Consider the following 22,799-nt stretch of genomic DNA (forward strand, 5'->3'; position numbering starts at 1 on the left):
AGTCACTAGGTTGTCTATTACATCTCATGCCATTCATTTTATAACCTAGAGTTAGTATCTTCAGTCTGCTCCACCCATTTTTCCCATCCCCCACACTGTGCCTCTGACAACCACCAATCTTTTCTCTGTATTTATGAGTTTGGGTTTTCATTTGTTTGCATTGTTGTTGTTTTTAGATTCCAAATATAAGTGAGATTCTATGGTATTTGTCTTTTTCTGTCTGGCTTATTTCACCTAGCACACCTCAAGAGTCATCCATTTTGTCACAAATGGCAAGATTTTCCTTTTTTGTGGCTGAATGATATTCATACACACACACACACACATTTTATTTTTTCATTCATCCTTCTATGGACATTTGGGTTACTTCCATGGCTTGGCTATTGTAAATAATGCTGCAGTGCATATATCTTATTGATTGGTGTTTTAATTTCCTTCAGGTAAAAACCCAGAAATGAAATAATTGCTGGATCATATTGGAGTTCTATTTTTAATTTTTTGAGGAGAGGTTATACTGTTTTCCACAGTCGCTGCACCAACTTAGATTTGTACCAACTCAGATCATCACCAAAAATGTACAAGGGTTCCCTTTTCTCCACATCCCTACCAACAATTGTTAATCCTTGTCTTTTGTGTGTGTGTGTGTATGTGTGTGTGTGTGTGTGTGTGTGTGTGTGTATATATATGATGGCCATTCTAACAGTGATATCTCATTGTGGTTTTGATTTGCATTTCCATGATGATCAGTAATGTTGGATATCTTTTCATGTACCTGTTGGCCATCTGTGTGTCTTCTTTGGAAAAATGTAGGACTTTAATGCTGATTAGCAGAACAAGGTAAAATTTATTTGCTCTAAAATTAATTGGCTTCTGAATTGATGGGATCTGTCTTGACAGTAGGCATGCTCTACCAAAATCTTTCTCTTACCATATTATTTACAATTCCATTAATAGTTAATCTATCACGAATTTTAAAGGCTATGGTATGTGTAACTGAGATAAGGAGAGGGGAGGGTCTTTAAGGTAGCCTATTAAAAAAAACTTCTGAAAGGGGCCAAATACCATGAGTTCTTATTCAAAAACCAACAAAAATATCCTCATAGTTTATGTAGTTAAAATAAAGAGGAAAACACCAAGAGAACATTTGAATGGATAAACAGATCAGAGGCCAAAAGTGGACTTCGCTCATTTCAGATTTGTTGAGGAGCAGCATTTGTGGATTTTTAAAGAAAAACATTAGGAGCAGTGACACAGGCCCATGTTTTCCACTCCTCTTTACATTGCAGCAAATCTGCACTGTGAAGAAGCTTCCTTTGAAGCACTATCTAAGTGAAAGGATGGTTCTGCATAAGAGGAAACTGACTCAGAATTTTTTTCAACTGCCCAAGGAAATTAATGTCCTCAGCAGGAGTTTGAGGACACTGTCAGAATTATAAATAACTTGGTGACAGTTTAACAATGGAAAGAAGAAAGTCACTTTTAAACCTTCTTCAGAGAAGATAGACTCCATGAAAATTACAAGTGATCCATTGGAGGTAGTTTAAAATGAAAAATTTACTTTAATTTTGAAAATGAAGTGACATTTTTGAACTATAGTCCTTGCAAAAGTTGCTGGTTTACATCCCACTGAACCACAAGATATAAGAAGGCTGGTTCATTCCTTCCCTGCCTCCTTCTCTCCCTCCCTCATTTCTGTTTCTATTAAACCTAAACCCTTAGCACAGTGCCTAGTGCACAGTTAATTGGTAAGAAATATAAATTGACTATGTGTTGAGTGAAACTGTTAAAATACTCAGTTTAATTGCCAAGCACAGATTGCAGATTGGAAGAAGTGGCATACATTTCATAGCCATGCACTTCAGAGATTTAAAAATTCTAATTGACTGTGATTACTCATGAATTTCTTAAAGGTGTCATTGCATGATTTGCCTGAAGGCGTGAGCTCAGAGCTTTGGATTTTGGAAGAGCAAGAATAATATGAGATAGAGAAGCAAATGATCCATGAGGAATTCCCTACATTTGTACTTCCATATATAACTTTGGACAGAGTCCCAAAGGTTAAGTGAGGCTGACAATATACCAAAAAAAAACTTCCAGTTTCTCTTTGATCTGCAGGCTCATCAATTTCATTTGACATTGAGATTTTATGTGTGACTTACTTTAGCCATTGGGACATTGGCAAACATGCCTCAAGAAGAGTCCTGAAAAGTGCTTGCACACAGGGCTTGTGTTTTGGTGCTCTGGGGACCCACATCACTGGTTCTCCATGAAGAAGCCTAGACTAGCCCACTGGGTGAAGCAAGTGCACATAGCCCAGCTGACAAACAAAAACAGAGCCACTTAGCCTACCACAGGTGCATGACTGAGCCCACATGACACAGGCAGAAGCAACACCCCACTGTATCCAGCCCAAGTTGTGAGCTAGATAGTTGTTTTAAGCCGCTAAGTTTGGAATGGTGTGTCATTTAACTAGAGGTACCTAATACGCCCAGCAATACCCCAGTACTGCTGTACAGAAATTCCACCCTTTCTTAAATTCCTCCTCAATAGTTCCTAGGGTCCTCGGTGGATATCACTGATGTTTTTTTCTCTGAGCTGTAATATTCTTGGCCATCGTGCCAGACCTGCATTCCTCCTCTTTGGCTCAGGCTGCCTGTGCTGTTGGTGTCAGTGCCCAAAGGGCAGCTCTGCAGTGGACATGATGTTCCTCTTGGCATCTACTAGAGGTGCCCACACTGTAATGTGCAATCCAACTCATGCTGGGACCTCTGCTATGTCATCGTTAGGAAAAAGCAAGAGGGATGATTAGGACAAAACCAGAAGAGATGTGATTTGAGAGATGGAGAGAACTTAGAGGTCATCTGTTCCAACATCTTACTTCACCAGAGAGCATCCTGGCGCAGAGAACTCTGGCCCTGGCCTGAACTCCCATGGTACATGAGTATCGGGTCTGGGACCAAACCTAGGAATTTCCATTTTAATCACTTTTGCTTTTCTTATAGCATTTAAGACTTTCCAAAAGAGAAGTGTAGGTTTTTGGAAAACATATTAAGTCTGGGATATGATGAATTACCCCTATGGAGTAATTTGATTATAATGGCAAAAAGATGCCCATTTTCCCCATTTAAATTTGTATTACTGTATTTAAGTAGCTGTTTCATTTCCAAGTGCTTTGGAGATGGAGCTTCAGCTTAGGTAGGCCCTGTGGTGTTTGGAGATTTAGCATCTTCTGCCAATCAGCCAGGGTCACAGGACACTGAAGTGGTGCACCTGGGGAAGTTTTTGCCGCTACCAGTGGGCGTCTGCCTTGGCTCAGACACGGATTCCATACTGCATCAAACTTTGTTTGAATGGGGGACTCCAGAAGCACCCTGACACTACCAAGACCTCATGTGGATGTGAGGCTCAGTGTGGCAGAGAGAGGCCTGGAATGTAGACAACCACAATTGCCTTCCAGGACCCTACATGGTGGGATTCTACTGTACTGTAGGGGCAGCAGGCATGTAGGATGCAGGGAACTAAGAATGCTGGGGCGTTCATAGTCCAGGATCAAAAGGAAGAGGGCTCTGCCCTGAATCTCAAGAGCCTGTGACTCTTCTTTCCTGCATCTCCTGCACAAAGCTTTTTTGAAGCATTCCCTTTCCTTTGTACCTTTACTCTGATCATGGCAGCTGGCTTTCATGTGTAGTCCCTGGGAAACTGAAGAAATAGGGGCTGGAGCCATTGAGGGAGTACAGATCTCTCTTCTCCAGCTTTGCCCGCCCAGCACTGGAACAGTAGGGCAGTCACTTTGACAGGCCATCTATTTGAAAAACACTGTTAGATATAAAACAGATGTGTGAAAATGGAGACCATAGCTCTGCTGCAGTTAGCAGGAGGCTATCCTGTGGTGGGGGATCAGAGAAGGGGCCCAGTGAAGGCTTGCCCCTCTCCTCACTCGCCACTCTATGCCACTGGAAATGGAGATCAGGGGAGACTCTATTTACTGAGACAAATGTATTTCTTAGGTATGTTTTAAAACGATTCTCAAGCTTTTCTCTCTGGGTATATATTTTTTACCTATGCTACTGGTTTAATAATACTGCTTCAAATAAAGAAAATAAATATTACTTGAGGAAAAAGAGCAGTATAGTTACAGTACAGATCTGAGGAGACCACCCATTGTGCAAATGTAGCACAGGAAAATCAGGGCAGGCTAGTCATGGCATTTCAATTTCAAGCTTCTGATAGGTATTAAAAACTGATTAACAGGGATTTAAAAAAATAATAAAACTACCTTAAGGGTCTTGCTTTAAAATTAGAAATCTAAATTGAGACTCACATCAGTGATTCAAGGTAAATTAGAATATGGAACACATAGGCCCTACAAAGCAATGACCTTGGTCATGAATCCAGAATGGGGGAGCTGACTCATCCATATCCTGTTGACATGTTGACATGAAAACTAGTGGAACTTTGATTCTTAGCTCAATTTCCTCTCTATACACAAACATTTTGTGTATTTGCAATTCATTGCCTATTTTGGGTCATTGCTGAGCTAAGCACAAGGAATCTAAGAAGAGAGAACATGGTCTAGTCTCCTACCCCCGTGCCCTGTGCCCTGATAAGGACAAATGATGAGTAAGTCACCAATTGGAAGGAGAGATCCTCCCATGGGAATGGGATTGTCTGGATGAGAAGGTAGTTGAGCCTTAAAAGCTGTTAAAAGGTAGAGATGGCTAGATCTTTCTTAGAAAAGTGTTAAGGAGGCTTAGAGGACTATTTAGAAAGTGGTTTGCTTTCTGTTGTGACCAAAGTATAGGTGGGCAGAGGAAGGAATTCGTGGCAGATGGTGAGGCAAGAAAATGTGGAGTTGGGTTATATTGCTATGGGGTTTGGATTCTAAATCGAGAATTTAGACTTGATACATCAGGCCCTGTTACATCTTCCTACATAGTACCTGCTGACATCACGAGCAGATGATATTTGTCAGAATTATTAGTGAGAGAATGTCATTGTGTCTGTATGTGTATATGGATACCAGCCCTATCATCTGACATCAGAAACTCACTTGGAAGTTCTCTTTGCAGCCGGGAGATTTGGATTAGGACTTGACTTTTATAGCCCAAGTGTACTCAGACCTTATTACTACCCCCAGCCTCAAATATACCCAAACCATTTTAAGGGTTTTTGCATTTCATACAACCTAGCAGAATTTTAAATGTATTCTAATACAAACTCCAAATCCAAAGTCAGTCATTCAAAAACTTGACAAGCAGTAAATATAATACAGCAATGTTATACATGATAAAATGCAAATCAGTTACTCTGCTAGTGAGATACAAAATGTAATCAGAATCATGTTAAGCTCTTTCTTAATTAAACAGCATGGCAGGGTGGAAATAGGTTGGGCTTTGGAGTTGGACAGACCCAGACACAAATGCTAGCTCCCAGCTTTCCCAGCTTCAGCAGGTCATTCACTCCAAGTCTCAGCTGCCTCAGCTATAGAATAAGGATAATAATAGTTAGCATACATAGTCATTCAGGAACTAGTTGTTCTTGTTTAATCCAGTCTGGGATGCCTGAGAATGCAGACCACACACAAGGACAAATGGCATGTTTGACATTGCTTACTTCATTGTCTGGCACATAGCAGGCTCTCTGTAAATATTTATTGGAGGGAGGGGGGTCTTAAGGATTATCTACTGAAGTGTTTCTCAAATGTTTCTTGCTGCAACTGTGAGGCTTAAGAGGAAAATCAGTAAGCAATAGTTATTTACTGAGAGACAGCGACAGACAAGCATAGTGGGAGTGGGGGTATGATAGGAAATCGTTTAGCCTAGATGGTCTCAGCCCATCCTCTCTCCTCTATAATGCACGCTTGCATTTCCATCAGGCTCTCCCTGGTCCTCCTGAGTTTCATTGCTCAGAATTTACCTATTTTGTGAAAAGAAAACCTAGAAGGAAAGAACCTGAGCTGATTCACGTTCAGTTGCTGTTATTTGGGAGTGGGAAGAGGTGAGATATCTATCTGCCACTGGGAGCATCTGTCCTGAAGACCTGAGCAGGAAGTGAGCTAGTTGCTGGTCTCTCCTCCAGGCTCTTCTCTGCAATGCCAGATTCCAAGCCAGAATGTTCCACCGAATGATCATGGGTGAGAAAGTTGAAAGCTGGAGAAATAAAGCAGCCTGCTCGAGGTCATGCATTTAACAAACAGCAGAACTTGTTGCATATTTATAGTCTGATTTCACTGTCAAGGGAATTATAGCCACATAAAAAGAGTTGGGAATTTATTCTTTTCATCCATTTTCTGAAAGTATTTGTGTTAGATCTATGTAGGTTTGATAGAATGGACTAGGGAAAACTTCTGGGTCTGGGAAGGTTTTTATTTACACATTCAGTTTCTTTAATAGACATGGGACTAGTTTGATTATCAGTTTCTTTTGTGTAAGTTTTGAGTCTTTCATGACTTTGCTTATTTTATCAAATAAAATCATATAAACTCATTTGTAATATAATCCCTTTTTGTCTCAGTATGATTCTGTAGGATTGATAATATCTCCTCGTTTATTTTTGATTTCATTGATTTTTTAATTTAGTTTTTATTTTTCTTTATACCTTTGTTCTACTTCGTGTTTAAGTAGCCCTTTTAGACTTTTAAGATAGAAACTTAGATAATTGATTTTAGGCAACTTTTTTTTCTTGAATTACATTTGAAGCTGTACATTTCCCTCTAAGCACTGATTTAGTTGAAATTTGTATTTATTTTCATTTAGTTCAGAAAACTTTCTAATTTCCCTTATCATTCTCTTGTTGATCCATTTTTGGAAGTTTAAAAAAAATAATCTATAGGTGCCTTTGTTCCTTCAGGCTGCTATAGCAAAGTACTGTACACTGGTGGCTTAGAAACAAATCTATTTCTCACAATTCTGGAAGCTGGAAAACTGAGATCAGGGTGCCAGCATGGCCAGTGCTGGTGACAGCCGTCTTCCAGGTGGCAGATGGCTGCTTCTCATTGTACTGTCACATGGCAGAGAGCAGTGAAAAGAAGCAAACTCTGGTGACCCTTATAAGGGCACTGATATCATACCTGAGGGCTCTACAAAATGACCTTGTCTAATCATAAGTTATTTCCTCAAGACCCCACCTCCTAATACCATCACATTGGGGAGTAAGGTTTCAACATTTGAACTTGTGGGGAAGGAATACAAACATTTGGTCCATAACAGTGGACTTTTTTTCAGTTGCAACCCAAAGAGTTTTCCCAATTATAGATATTTTCCCCTCATTTTACAGATGAAAAACTAAGGTATTGTGAGGTGAAGTAATCAATCTTATCTGTATATAATGGGGGAGACTTGAATAAATCCAATTCTCATTTCTGCTAAGCATCCTGTCTGCCAGTTACCATGCTGCTCAAGAATAGACTTCTGGTGGTGTTTTGGTTTTTTCTTTGAGTTGTTTTCGTTGTTTTGTCATGTGTGTGCATGCGCGTGTGCGCATATGTGGCTGACCCTTATCTTTCCCTAAAGAAAGCTTGCTGACCTGACTGTGCAAGGTTTTCTGTTCATGCTGTAGCAGTTGGGTGAGGTCTGTGTGGCTACCTGGCCCTGTTGTGACACCCTTTGCTTGTTTTGCTTCCTCAAGACCAGATTCCCATGTTCCACCTCTTCCTCTCAGAGTATGCCATTACATCTACCAGGCCTGAGTCATTTGAAATCTGGTCTGAAGATGACTGGGATGGATTCAAGATGACCATTGTATTTTAGAATGGGTCAGCACTCTCACAGAGTGTTTTCAATGACACCCGGTAGTAGACAGGTGAAGATGGAAGAAACTATTCTCCTATTTATTTCAACAGGTGTTGGGTGCCCTACCTGTCCCTAGACAATAGTCCCCTGCCATCCTGTGAGCCCAAGAGGTAAAAAAAAAAAAAAAGAAGAAAAAAAAAGAGCTTAGAATTGAGAAAAAAAAATACAGTTATTTGAATAAGAAAAGGTACAAGTAATGTGATTCTTTAAAGGTCAAGTACAGTCACATTTCACAATTCGGCTTTGCTGGAGAAACAGCTGCTCCAAAGTGAATGTTTAAGAAATATCTTAAGCACTAAAAACTTTATGAAAACATATTTTGACCATTATGAGATCGAAATCTTTCTAAGATTTTTGCACACTTGCCTGCTTTGCTCTCTGATTCAGGTGTTTCCTAATGTAAACCATTTCCTTAGAGTCCTAGGGGGTCATTATTGATTATTTCTGATAATCACGCAATGGAGTGCTCTGTGCTTTTTTATAATTCACTCCTGCTTTTTATATATTAATTTTTCTATACATTTTTAAGTGCTAATTTTCTCTACCAACTACTCCTATTTATGATTGTTAGTTTGTTATTTGATGTTGCTTTAAATCTACTGTCATATTTTATACATATTCTGCATGAGACCTGCCTCCAGCCTACTCTTACAGCGTAGAAGATGAAGAGTTTGTGGCAGCTTTTTCTCTCTAACCACATATATCTCATCCATTTACCTCTGTTGTCTCCAGGCAGACTTGAACACAAAGCATCAGTGGGTCCCAGGAAAAGAAAGAAACCATAACTTGGCCAAAGACCTATTCACTCTCTGGCATCTTGCTGACCATGTAAGGTTTCCAGCACTCCACCTTGTCTCATTTAAACATCACAGCAAGGCATAGAGCAATATTTGCCAGGCACTGTGCTAGATGCTTTGTACACCTCACCTCACCTTATGCTCAGAACATCCCTGTGCACCTCACAAGAGGAAGCCTAATTTGAAAATAAAACAAAGTGTAGTGCATTGGATCCTGAGGCAGATTTGGCAACCTGGTGGAATTACAGGTTCTATCCTAAAAGGTTCTCTTTAACAAGTTTAGTTTCCCAGGTTCATAAAGCAAGTGGCAGAACTTAGATTCAATTCTGATTATTTGAGGTCATGCTCTTAACTACCATCTACATGGTCTTAATTCCTTATCTATACCTTGTACTTTATTTCTCTGCTTAGTATAGCAGGTGACCTTGAGGGCCTCATCTGATTCCTCCTGGCTCTTCTTTCCTGGGGTGAGATTCTGCTCTCTGTACGTTCCACTTACCTATAGAAGAATCTCCCTTGGTCCCCAAGAATCCCTACCTGACTCCCAAATTGGACCCTATATATGCACCTGCTGTAACTTTTTGACATATTGCCTGAAACAGTTTAGTTGTCCAGATTATTCAGATTTACATTTATGTGAGTCAGTCTTTTATCAAGCTCATCAGCACTGCATGTGTTTGAAAATGGACTATATTATAGATCTGGCCTATAGAAAATGCACGTATGAATTTGCAGACCCCTTGCCATAATGTGATGGTTCCCTGGGTATGGGTCCACAGATTATGATCACTGCTTTGGAACAGTGTAATTTAATGGCGAATAGCCAGGCTCAGCAGTCAAACAGATTTGGGCTCAAACCATGACTCTGCAAGTCACTGAGTTCCATGGTCTTGGCCATGAATCTCAACTACCACCCCACAAAACTACCTTTCTCTAAGGCTTGTTCTCATATTTAGATAAGATCAGGCATTTAAAGTGCTTAGTACGTACTATCAAGGCAGCAATCTATCCCTCTATTGGAGTCCATGGTTTGGAGGTTAAAAAGAGGTAAAACAGAGAACTAGGTACCAACTTTAACCACAGTGCACTAGATCCTGAACTCATTTGGTAACACAACCTAAAATTACAAGTTGTGTTTCATAATAAAATCAAAATAAGGACTTGATTTGTCTCTTTGGTGAAGAGAATTGTAATCAAGTTATAGATGATAGCCCATATCTCAGAGTCATTCCACAGAGTATTCTTCCTCTCCCCCTTCTCTGTCATGGGCTATTGTTCAGAATCCAGACCTGGACTTTCTGACCCTCTTCATCTCTTCCAGGTGTGGGTAGTATCCCTGTAGCCTTCAGACAGTCCTTCTTCCCCTCTGGGTACTGCCAAGCTCTGCCCCTTTCCACAGACCTTCTCCTTTGACTCTCTACATCCTCACCTCACCCCCAGTTCTCCTGAGGGTTTAGGCTTCTGTCACAAAAGCCAGGGAGCCCTTGCAGGCTATTTCTATCTGGGACTCTATGCAGAGCTGTACCAGGAATGAGGAGACGATGATGTGCTCTGTGCTTGATGATGAAGGGAACATGGGAATGGCAGAGAGGGAAATTCCCTTTTGTATATAGAAATGTTACTTAGCTTTTCTTTTTTCTTTTTTTTTCTTTTCTTTCATGTTTAAATTGTTGTTCTATTACAGTTGTCCCATTTTTAATACAGTTCTTATTTTATTTGTTTTTTCCTATTTTATTATTGTTGTTTTATTACAGTTGCCCCCCCCCCCCACCACCACCACCAGTTTCTCTTCCCTGCACTTAGCCTTTCTATTGGCCTAACATGCACAGCTCTAGTCGAAGGTGGTGTGGAGGATCCAGAGCCCCACAGGTTTTATCCTTCCTCACAGGGAAGTCCCTGAGACTTTGCCACAGAAACTCTAGGGATCCAGCAGACCAACTGAAAACCATAGATTTAGAGGAAAAAGGGCTCAACGAGACAGAACATTCATTTTGAATCCTTTAGAGGGTGGCCCCAATAATAGCAACTGAATTAAGCATACTTTCTATACTGTACCCCATATAATCTTTCCACGACCCTAATAAAGCAGGTTCTGCTCTTCCATTCTATAGATGAGGAAACAAACTCAAAGAGACCAAATAACTAGCCCATGGTTACCCAGAAAACAAATATGTAAAGGAACAAAGATTTGAACTCAGGTTTATCTGACTCTGTGCTCTGGCAGTTACATCTCTTGCTATAAAGGGATCCTGAATGTATTAAGTGTAAAGAGTAGACCTAGTCTAGTGGTTAGACATGATAAAAGATATTTTTGGGAAGTAAACTTTTGAGAAAGATTTTTGCCTAGATGACATTACAAATTAATTATTGGTCCTAACTTAGGTGGTGGGATATGGCTATGGTTGTGGAGGTAATTCCCATGAGTCCAGTCAGTTTTAATCTGTTTGGATTACAGATTATCTGACCTACAAATGAGTTCCAGCATTTAAAAGGAGAATGAAAAGCAGAACGTCACAGTATCTGTGCAAATCTATTAGCACTGCTGGCCACTGGCTGTGTCCTCTAGTAGGTGAGTCACAAGTGTTATTTGTGTATGTCTAACATTCATTCATGCTTCATGGATAAAGCAGATAAGCTTCCCATCCATTCGAAGTATTGGGGGTGCACACTATTTGATTAGAATTTCTGTTCTGCCTTAATCTCTGAATATGGCCACTAGCTCCACCCAGGTTCATGAAGTGAGTCACTTTTGTTTTGCCTGGTTCCTCCTCTCAATTTTCTGTTTACTAGTTTCCAGTGTCCTAGGTTTCATCCAACCCATATTAACAGAAATTTAGTGGCTTAAAACAACACTGTCTTATTATCTTTTAATCCTAGAGTTCAGAAATCCAAAATGCGTTTTTATGGGGATAAAATCAAGCTAATGGCAGAGCTGGTTCCTTCTGGATGCTCTAGGGGAGACAGTTCCCTTGCCTTTCCCAGCTTCTGAACGCTGTCTTCGTTCCTTGGTTCCTTACCCTTTTTCTTCAGCTTCAATACTTGGTCCTCTCTGTTTGACCTTTCTGCCTCCTTTTTTTTTTAAGGAATCTTGTGAGTACATTGGATCCACCTAGGTAATATCCCCATCTCAAGGTATTTAACTGCAAAGCCCCTTTTACCATGTAAGGTAACATTCACAGGTTCAATGGATTAGGAGGTGTCTACATGGCTTTGGAAGACATTGTTCAGTTTGCCATAACTTTTTCTTATAAAGGACTTTTCAAAGAAAAGAAAGATTCTGAGGCATCATGAACATGACATGAAACTGAGCAGAGATACTTGACTCCAGTCTTGAATTTTATATTACATTCATTGTCAGACCAAGAATTAAGCACTTGACTTCTCAGAATTGTATAATTGGGGCTTTGAATTAATTCACAAATATTCCTCTAAGCTATAAACTTACATAACTTGACAAATTATTTATATTAAAATATAAATGTCTTGAAGCAATTTTACTTTGGATTAGGCTTTTCTCCAAAGGACTGACTATTCTGAAAATAGTAGTTCATCAGATTGGATGTGAGAAGTATTTTCTTTAAGCGAAGAAACATATTCAGACCTATACCACACAGGCAACTGAGTTTCTTCTTCAATATTAATAGGTCAGTTCAACTTGAGGCCACATACATGAATATACAGGCCAAGGTTTTTTAAAGTATGGTCCATGGAGCTCTGAGATTGAATCACCTGGACATGTCTGGGCCCCAGCTCAGTATGTTATAAGGGCTGACAGCATATAATAAGTGATTCAAAGTGAATCACATGAACAAAAAGTTTGAGAATCACTAAAAAATGAATGTATTTTTAGTTATAACTTATAGTATGATAAAAATCATAAGTTGTTAGACTAAAAAACATTATTTCACTCCCTTTCCCACCTTTGTGTTTGTTTTGCAGACAAGAAAACTGAGGCTTAGAGGGGTGAAATTTCTAGCCCAAGTCCAACAACTACTTAAGGCGGAGTTAAGACTACAAATCATGTCTTCTGACTTCAAATTTAGAGGTCACTGACAATTGAGCTATTTAAGTTTTTCTTTGGGAAAAATAATTTTTTGACCAGATTACAATATTTTTCTGCCAACATAGTAACCCCTAATTTTCAAATAACACTTAGTCAAAAGAACTGTCCATAGACTGACTGACCACAGATATCATTTTCTAATTGATTTCTAGCATTGATGTGAGGTCCACCAAAGAAGTTTCTTTTGAATAGCATATTTAAAGAAAATTTGATTTATAAAACATTAAAATCAATATTCAAGTAAGTCATTAAATATATTTATACCTTAAAATGTAAAATATCATTCTTGAAATATACTCCATTCTTTTAACTCCATAGGACTATGAGATGCCCTATGTATTCACAAATTACAATCTATTACTTTATCTTTATTCCTAATTTAAACATCATAATATTATGAGCCATAATTAAATTATCAACAATTAGTAGATGAAAATAGGGTAGAAAGAAATGAGACATCACAGAATGTAATTTTAATGTAAATTTGACTTTTGAACCATGTTAATATTTTACATATTCCCAAAGGAAAATTAAATTTAAGAGGATGGGGAAAACCACTAAAGTTAAATGACTTTTAAACATTAGCAAACTGGATCTAGCAAGTACATTAGAAAAGGCAATACACTGTGATAAGTTGGGATTTATTCTGGGGATGCAAAGTTGGTACAATATCTATAAATCAGCAAAGTTCATACACGAGATAAACAAGAAATAAAAATAAACACATGATCCTAGCCCTGGCTGCTGTGGCTCAGTGGATTGAGTGTCGGCCTGTGAGCCAAGTGTCACTGGTTCAATTCCCAGCTAAGGCACATTACTAGGTTGCACGTCAGGTCCCCAGTTGGGGGCGTGAGTGAGAGGCAACCACACAGAGATGTTTCTTTCCCTCTCTTTCTCCTTTCCCCTCTCTTTAAAAATAAAATAAGTAAACAAACAATTAAAAAATAAAAACAAAACAACAACACATGATCCTATCAATAGATGCAGAAGAAAACGCTTGATAAAATTCACCACCCATTTATGAAAAAAAAAAAAAAAAACTCTCAGTAAATAGAGGGAATATACCTCAACCTAATAAAGGCCATCTCTGACAAACCCACTGCTACTAACATACTCAGTGTGCAAAAACTCCAAGCGTTTCCCTTAAGATCAGGAATAAGACAGGGATGTCAGCTTTCACCACTCTTATTCAACATAGTACTAGAAGTTCTAGCCACAGCCACTAGACAAGAAGAAGAAATAAAAGGCATCCAAATTAGAAAGGAAGAAGTAAAACTGTCATTATTTGCAAATGACATGATACTGTATAGAGCAAAGCCTAAAGATTCTACCAAGAAACTACTAGAACTGATAAATGAATGCACTAAAGTAGCAGGATACAAAATAGATATCCAGAATCAGTTGCACTTTTATACATTAATGATAAATTATCAGAAAAGGAAACTAAAAAATCACATTCATAATTGCATCAAAAAAATAAAATACTTAGGAATAAATTTAAGCAAGGATGTAAAAGCCCTGCACTTGGGAAATTATAAGACTCTAACAAAAGAAATTGGAGAAGATACAAATAAATGAAAGCATATACTGTGTTCCTGAATAGGAAGATTAACAGCATTAAAGTGTCTATACTACCCAAAGCAATCTTTAGATTCAATGCAATTTCTATCAAGATACCAATGATGTTTTTCACAGAACTTGAACAAATATTCCAAAATATATATGGAACTGCAAAAGACCTTGGATAGCCTCAGCAATCTTGTGCAAGAACAAAGTTGGAGGAATCATACTACCTGATATCAAACTATACTAGAAGGCTGTAGTAACCAAACAACATGGTACTGGCATAAAAACAGACATATAGATCAATGAAACACAGTAGAGAGCCCAGAAATAAGCCTACAAATTTATAGTCAATAATTTTGATGGAGACAAAAACATATGATGGGATAAAGGTGGTCTATTCTTTAGATAATTGGACAGAAACATGCAAAAAAATAAAAAAAAGAAACTAGACCACTTTCTTACACTATACTCAAGAATAAACTCAAAATGGATTGAAGACTTAAATGTTAGACTTGGAATAATAAATATTCTAGAAGAAAACATAGGCAGGAAAATCTTAGACGTTTCTTGTAGCAACATTTTTTCTGATATGTCTCCTCAGGTAAAGGAAGCAAAAGAAAAAATAAATAAATGGGACTACATAAAAAAAAAAAAGTTTTTGCACAGCAAAGGAAACCATCAGCAAAATGAAAAGACAACCCATTGAAAGGGAGAACATACTTGCTGATATGTCCGATAATGGCTTAGTATCCAAAATTTATAAAGAACTTATAAAATGCAACACCCCAAAACCAAACAATCTGATTTAAAAATGGGCAAAGGACCTGAATAAACACGTCTCCAAAGAGCACATACATAGCAAATAGACATTTGAAAAGATGCTCACCATCACTAATCATCAGAAAAATGCAAATTATAACAACAATGAGATATCATCTCACACCTATCAGAATGACTATCATCAGTAAATCAAGAAACAAGTGTTGATGAAGATATGGAGAAAGGGGAACCCTTGTGCACTGTTGGTGGGAATGCAGATTGGTGCAACCACTGTGGAAAGCAATATGGAGATACGTCAAAAGATAAAAAATGGAACTGCCTTATGACCCAGTGATTCCATTTCTGGGAATTTATTTAGAGAAACCTGAAACACTAATTTGAAGGACTATATGCACCCTTATGTTCATTGTAGTGTTATTCACAATAACCAAGATTTGGAAGCAGCCCAAGTGTCCATCAGTAGATGAGTAGATAAAACAACTCTGGGACATTTACACGATGGAATACTTCTTAGCCGTAAAAAAGAAGGATTTTTTTTTTTCCTTTGTGACAGCATGGATGGACCTGAAGAACATTATGCTAAGTGAAATAAGCCAGTCAGAGAAAGACAAATACCATATGATTTCACTCATATGTGGAATTTAATGAGCTAAATGAACTAACAGCAAAATATTGACAGACTTATAGATTGAGAACAGGCTGACAGCTGTAGGTTGAGGGAGGAGGAGGGGTTGAGCAAAAGAGAAAAAGAAAAAAAAAACCCTCAGGGACAGGGACAACAGTAGTGATTGGTGGGGGAGGCCAGAGGTAGTGGAGCATGGTGTAGGAGTGTAAATGGTAATGGATGGAGACTTGACTTGGGTGGTGCACACACAATACAGTGTACAGATGATGTGTTGTAGAATTGTGCACCTGAAACCCATATAATTTTGTTAACCAGTGTCAGACCAATAAATTCAATAAATTTAATGAGCTAAATGAACAAACAGCAAAATAAAAAGGGAAAATAAATGCATATCACCTTTATAACACAAATAAGGGAAAACAGTCCATGTACCTTTTGTACGTGGTTCACTGACTTTATCCCTTTGGTGCGATATATTCTAAGAGCAAAATTAGTTCCAATGATATATTAATTTTGTAAGTTTGTTGGAAGTGATATGGGTATGGTATTGTTGAATTTTGTATATTACAAGATTACTCAAAAAACTAAATATAATATTCTTGGAAACTAGTGTTTTCACTTTGGAGGGGGAAAAATAAAATATGGAATGAGAAATAAGAGGGGGGAGTCTCTCCTTGGATGTATCAGTATGTTTATATATTGCATGTGTGTGTATATATGTGTTCTGTGTACCTAAAGGGCCTAGAAGCAATGAGCCCTTGGTGGCATTGAGATACCTAGAGCCAAGACTTTGGCTTCTAAATGAAACTCTTTGCAGAAATTATGGATTTGGGGCCTGAGGGAAATGTAAACTAAACCTAAAATATGTTGTTATACCAAAGAGTAAGAAGTGCCCTCAAACACATATGAAGATGTCAAAAGTACATAAAAGCACTCCCACCAGCCAAATTTGGAAAAGTTAAATGTTGAAAGAATAGTTTCAATAATAAATATTTTAAAAATGTATATAATTATAAATATCTCAACTTTGTAGATATTTTTCAAAATATTTGTTGTATATCAGGCACATGTATCTTATATTGAGCTCTTCAATAATTATCTTTCACTATTACTATTGTTATAACTTGTATTTTATATTTATTTGTATATTAAAACCGAGTACACCTATAAATCGTAAACTGGATATTACTTTGTAAGATTGTGAATGTAATTTGGCAGTTTTTGTAAATTTGTACTGGAATTTATTTTATTGATGTTGTGAATAGGCATAGAATTTTAGAATTAGGGAAGATTTTAGGGAATATTTGGTTTAGTATTCATTCTTCCCACAAATAGTGTTACAAGACTTACAGGACGGAATTACAATGGCAGGCCGGTACAGGTTGCATACTGCCCGTCTCTAGGGGGCGCCATTCACATTATGGTTCAGGCAATGACACCACCTATGGTTCACAGAGCACAAAGTGAGATGCAATGGTTTGCACACCCGGTTCCTGGAGGTAAAACAGTGGAAAGACAGAGCAGTATCAGACCTCTGAAACTTCTCAGTTTAGAGAAGAAAATACACATACAAATAGGCAAATATATACGTGATAAAAGTGACATTGCAGATTTCTAGGAGGGGCACCTACCACAGAGGTGAGGTTGAGGGGAGATTTCCCAAGAAAACGTATCTATGTTGTGATCTGAATAAAAAAGACAGGCTGGGAAAGCAAAGGAAGGGAAGAGAGGTGGAGGAAGAATGCCCAGGCTCTCAAAGATGAAGAGAGAAGAGGGTTATCAGGGAGTAGAAATAGTCCTGCTGCAGGAACAAAGACATGCTCAGAAAAGCCAGCAGCTGGTGTCATCTACTCTGTCTTCTCCTCTGATTCACTAATGAACATGTTAATTTACAACAGATTTATTCATCATTAAGTACCCTTATATACCCTTGACAGTTCGGTCAGCAGTTATTCTATAGCGTAATCTCAGATAAACCCTCACCCTAGACTAGAACTAGTCTGTTGCAGAGAGCAGCAGCTACGTCCACTTGTCTTCACACACCACAAAACTCAGTTGCTATTTGCTCGCAGCTCAGCTCTAGAGGTGTGCTGGTTGTTGAGTTGTTGAGGTTGTCATCAATAAAAATAACTGAAATATAAATAATTATTACAGAGTTCTTTGATCTGGATATGAGGTACCTGCATACTCAACAGCTAAAAGCAAAAACAAGCTAACTTCTCTGACAGCGTCCTGTTTGCTAGTCCCATTTGTTTCTGGTATGCTTCCTGTTAGCAGTCATTATAAATCAAGTCACCTGTATGTCAAACAAAATTGAATTGATGAAATGATGTGAGTCAATCTTGAGATGGTCTTAAAAAATCAAGGTGTATTATGTTTCCATTTTTAACAATGTTTATGTAATACTGCTGTCATCTAATCAGATTATCTTGTAATTTTATTTTAAGTAATCAAATATATTTCACATTATTTTTGCTGTCAAAACACCAGGGTAATTTGTTGCTAATGGTTTACCATATTTGCTCTCTCTCTCTTTTTACTTGGTTCATAAAATTTATAGGAATTAAAGTTAGTCCTGAAGGAAGTTCATGAGTATCTTAGTCCTCGGCTCTCAGCTGAGTTAGTTAAAAACAGAACTTATTTTCACTTGTCATCATGTTTTATTATGTTTTTCTAAGATATTTTATATTATTTTTATCAGTCAGATCTGATGACTCATCTATTATTTTTCAAGAGTTCTTATAGTATTGTTAATCAAACTGATCATTATGCTTAAATGTATTATTAGTTCTAATATTTTGACCCAAAAATTTACTATAAAGAATTTCAAATATACTGAAAAGTTGAAAACATTTTTAGTGAACATCCACATACTCAATATCTAATTTCTACTGTCAATAGTTTACCACACCTGTTAATCCTTTTTAGTTGATTTTTGGGTGGAGGTGGGAGAGGATATATAAGGAGGATAAATAGGAAGGGGGAAAATACAATAAAAATAAACTATTAAAATAAAAAACAATTCTCTTAAATGTTCTAGATAAACATTATTGTGCAAATAATTTTTTTTACTAGATATTGATATTAAACCTCTTGTTCTGGCTTAATTCAAGAAATGCTTTTAAAATAATGACCATTGTATTCCCATGAATATGAAAAATATATCCAATAGCTTGTTGTTCAGCATAATACTGTGATGATTTGCTTAGATGTTCTTTTTCATGTTAAGGAAGTGTTATTCACATTACAGCAAGATTTTTTTATTAGAAATAGATGTTGAATTTCTTCAAATAACTTTGGACATTTATTAAAAATCACAGCTTTTCTTTTTTGATTTTTCTGATTGACATTAATTTATTGGTTGATTTATTGATTTAGAAAATATTTGTTGAAATTCTATTTTGTTCCAGGCCTTGGTACTACTACATTTATAGTGATAAAAACTCCAAATGTCCTGGTTCCTGCCTTCCCAGGGATTATAGTTTGGTGGAGTTTGTATGATAAATTGTGGTAATAGATGTCCTACTATTAAAACGTCCTGTCATTAATTGAATAAAAATTACTTGGTTTTAGTATTTTATTCTTTCACTATATGGACGAATTAGAATTTTTAATAGTTTATTAAAAATCTTTGCACTTTAAATTCACTAATAAGACTTATCAGTAATTTTTGTTTTGATTTGTTTTTGTTAGGCTGAGTTCACCAAATTTCCACACACTGGTTATGCTTGCTTTCTATTGGGTTGGCCAAAAAGTTCATGTGTTTTTTCCATAAAATAAAAGACACATTCATCATCTTCACCAATAACTTTACTGATTTGGATATTTTGAATATGTCAGTTATCTCCTGCATAGTATAATGTTGATTGTTCTCAATTAATGTCTCAATTTGATTGCTACCGACTTCAAACTGGTCTACCTGACCACGGAGCATTGTCCAGCAAGAAGTCTCCAGCATGAAACTTAGCAAACCACTTCTGACACATTTGATCAGTCATAGCATCTTCTCCATATATTGCACAAATCTTTGTGTGTGGGGGTGAGGTGGGGTTCAGTTGCGTTTTTATCTTTCTTGAGATAATAAAATATAATATACCAAAAATGTTGCATATTTTCTTCCATCTTCAATATTAAAATGGCTGCATAAAAATTCACCAATTTTGATCATTTTTTTTAAATGCACGGTGATATGACAGCTGTCACAATACAATCTAACAAATTTGTTTCAAATGAAGTTAAAGACAGCTAAGTGTTACTAGAGCTATCTTACAGAAAGAAAAACAAATGTTTTTGCCAACCCAATAATTTTTCTCTGACCTGGAAATTTGCATGGCATAGCATAAGAATCAGCTTTTCCTTGAATATTGGGAAGAATATGTGAGACAAACATCTAGGTTAATTCTTTTTAGTTCAAAATCATTTTGTTTTCCAACAAATTCACCAATTTCACTTTAATCTTTATGTTTCTTACTGAATAGCATAGAAAAATCTATATTTTTCAAGTCTTTATTAGTGGTTCTGTCTCCTTTTTCATTTTAATTTGCAACATTTGTAAAATTGAATCTTGTTTTGCTTCTATACTAAATAAATGCTATATTCTTACAAGGGAACTGGTGATGTTTTAAATAACCTGCTAAAAGCGCATATAATATGATTCTTTTTGTCTAAATGAAAAGGATATACATTATTTCTTTCTGAAATTATGTATGTGAATCTAGTAACAGTGGCTAACTTTGTAGAGGGAGTTGAGGCTAAGAAGAGTTCTTTTAACTTTATACATTTCTGTACTGCGTTAGTTTTCTTATGTGCATTCACTTCTAATTTATAAAAAGTAAACAAGATTTCTCTGAATAACAGGATAATGATTGTTAGTGGTCATGGCCCATAGTGCTCTCATTATACTTTTCTGTATTTTACTATAATTCTGTTTTAAATTTTAGCTATGTTATTTTCAAGGAATTATTCTGTTAATTTCTCTTTAAATCCAAAAAGGTACAAAGCAATCAATTAAGGTAGTGTCTAGTAGTACCACCTAGATTCAGGAGTGTATACTTCTATATCCATTTGTGATAATATCAATCCTTATTGGTCAAGGCAAAGAGTGCTTTGGAATTGCGGTTGCCAAATGATTCTTCTCCCAAGTAAAAGTGCTGCTTGCAGTCTTAAGGAATCATTCTATTCCCTCTGGTTCTCTTTCACCCAGCAATGTAGGAATGAATACTCAGGGACCGGTAGTTCAGAACTCAAGGTCAAATATAGACTTTGTTTTCAGAATGAGGAAAGTAACTTTTTCTTGAATTGAATGAAGATTTTTCTTAGAACAGAGAAAAATGGGGTCTTAGGAAAGGAATTATATTTACTTTATAATGAATTATAAGCAAGTAATTAAAGGTCAAGGCACAGTTTTCTTCTCAATTCCTACAGTGTTAGGTGCAAAATTTCCCAATGTCTGGGAGTAGTATGATGAAGTTTTTGATCTTAAGAATTATCTCTGGATTAGTTTGCTCTTTATGCCCATGCTCTTCCTTTTAAAATTCAATTATATATTTGACAAGAGCAACATATGAATGTAGTGGCAATATAGCTCATTAGTAAGTAAAAGATGACAGAATAGTGACTTATTTTTAAAGGGTGATTTATAAACCTTAGTGTGTATCAAAATAACTTAGATTAGATTGTTGTTAAAACACAGGTTTCTGGGCCTTATTCCCCCTGAATTTCTGATTCAGCACGTCTGGGTGGGGCCTTACAGGCTCTTCAGTGATATTGATGCTGGTGGTCTTGGGACCACACTTGGAACATTAGTGGTTGACGGCTTTTATGGGGCCATCTGGTGGGTCAGTTGGACCTTGATTAATGGATTATTCTTTGGCCCTCATTTCTCTTGTATGTTATTATAAGACTTTAATAAAACCCAAACCAGTGACTCTCAAACTTTAGTGACAATAAGAATAAGAATCACCTGAGGAGTTGTTGAGCTTTAGGGTCCCAGGGCTTCTCTCCATGGGACTGGGAGGAGCCCACGCATCTGAACTTTATAATAAACATCATCAATGATTTTGATGCAATGGTCCAAACATCATGCTGTGATTAAAAACCACATTGTTGTCATATGTAAGGGTTACTATTTCTTAACATCTTGCTCCAAACATTATTAACTCCTAATGTCAGAAGCATGTAGTCAGTGATTGATGCTGATATATAAAGAATAGCAAATTTATTAAGAAAAAGCAGAGATGAAGAGAATGATACTCTCTGCCATCCTCACTTGATAAAGCCTTCCTTATTTTCTACATCCCTGTTCTAAAATATCACTGTACAATGGCAGCCTTGCTGGAATGAGAACCACAGTGTCTTAGAAGGCATCAAATTTATATGACTAGCCTTGCAAGCCTACTTTGTCTAGAGAGAATATAACTTGGAAGATGTAGGCAGATAGTGGAAACAAGAGTAAAAGAAAAATGACCACTTTATATACACAGATGTAGAGAATCAGTATAAAAATCAGAACTAGAATTCATTTCCTAGGGCCACAAATCCAAGGTTGAGACATTCTTTTATTAAGTAAATGTTTTACAGGTTTGAGTTGAAAATGAATAATTATTTACCTTCCTTCAATACAATACTTTAAAACCTTCGTATCTTAGGCTTTTACTTTAGAACATCAATGGTATGACTGTCAAGATTCAAATTAGAGCTATGTAGGTCTACACAAAATAACCAATAGTAAAATAACAATAAAATGAATTAGTCACATTTGGTGAAAAATTAATCATTTTTAAGCTTACTAGTGCAATTGTCAAGTACAGGAGTACTTGGGCCATTTAGTATTTAGTTATTTCATTTGCAGAATGCCTCACTGTATACTCTGAGGCAAGGTGGTGGACATGTTGGATATTCTAGATCTTTTGCCTTTCCACATAAATTCTAGAATCAGTTTGTTGATACCTACAAAATAGCTTCCTGTGGTATTGATTGCTTTCTGTTGAGTCTATTAATCAGTTTTGGAGAAATTAACATCTTAATAATATTGAACCTTCCAACATGAACATGGAATAATTCTGCATGTATTTTTTATTTTTTTTTATTTATTTTTTTTATATCTTTTTTTTTTCAGATTTAATGTGTTTTATTGATTAAAATATTACATTTGTGCCAATTTCCCTTCCCTCTGCTCC

At 36.8% G+C, this 22,799-nt stretch overlaps 1 protein-coding gene across 2 annotated transcripts in view; it reads left to right on the forward strand.

The window, feature by feature from the left end:
• KCNN2 (potassium calcium-activated channel subfamily N member 2) overlaps nucleotides 1-22,799 on the forward strand; it is a 382,062-nt gene that overhangs the window by 16,465 nt on the left and 342,798 nt on the right. The window contains exon 2 of one of the 2 annotated variants that reach the window (XM_090276594.1): nucleotides 11,043-11,156. The exons of the other annotated variant lie outside the window; for it this stretch is intronic. The gene's annotated coding sequence lies outside the window, so the exon portion shown is untranslated. The remainder of the gene's footprint in view (nucleotides 1-11,042; nucleotides 11,157-22,799) is intronic. 2 annotated transcript variants of the gene reach the window in all.

Source organism: Furipterus horrens, unplaced genomic scaffold (assembly GCF_987537825.1).
Source record: "Furipterus horrens unplaced genomic scaffold, mFurHor1.1.pri manual_scaffold_5, whole genome shotgun sequence".
Lineage (NCBI taxonomy): Eukaryota > Metazoa > Chordata > Mammalia > Chiroptera > Furipteridae > Furipterus > Furipterus horrens.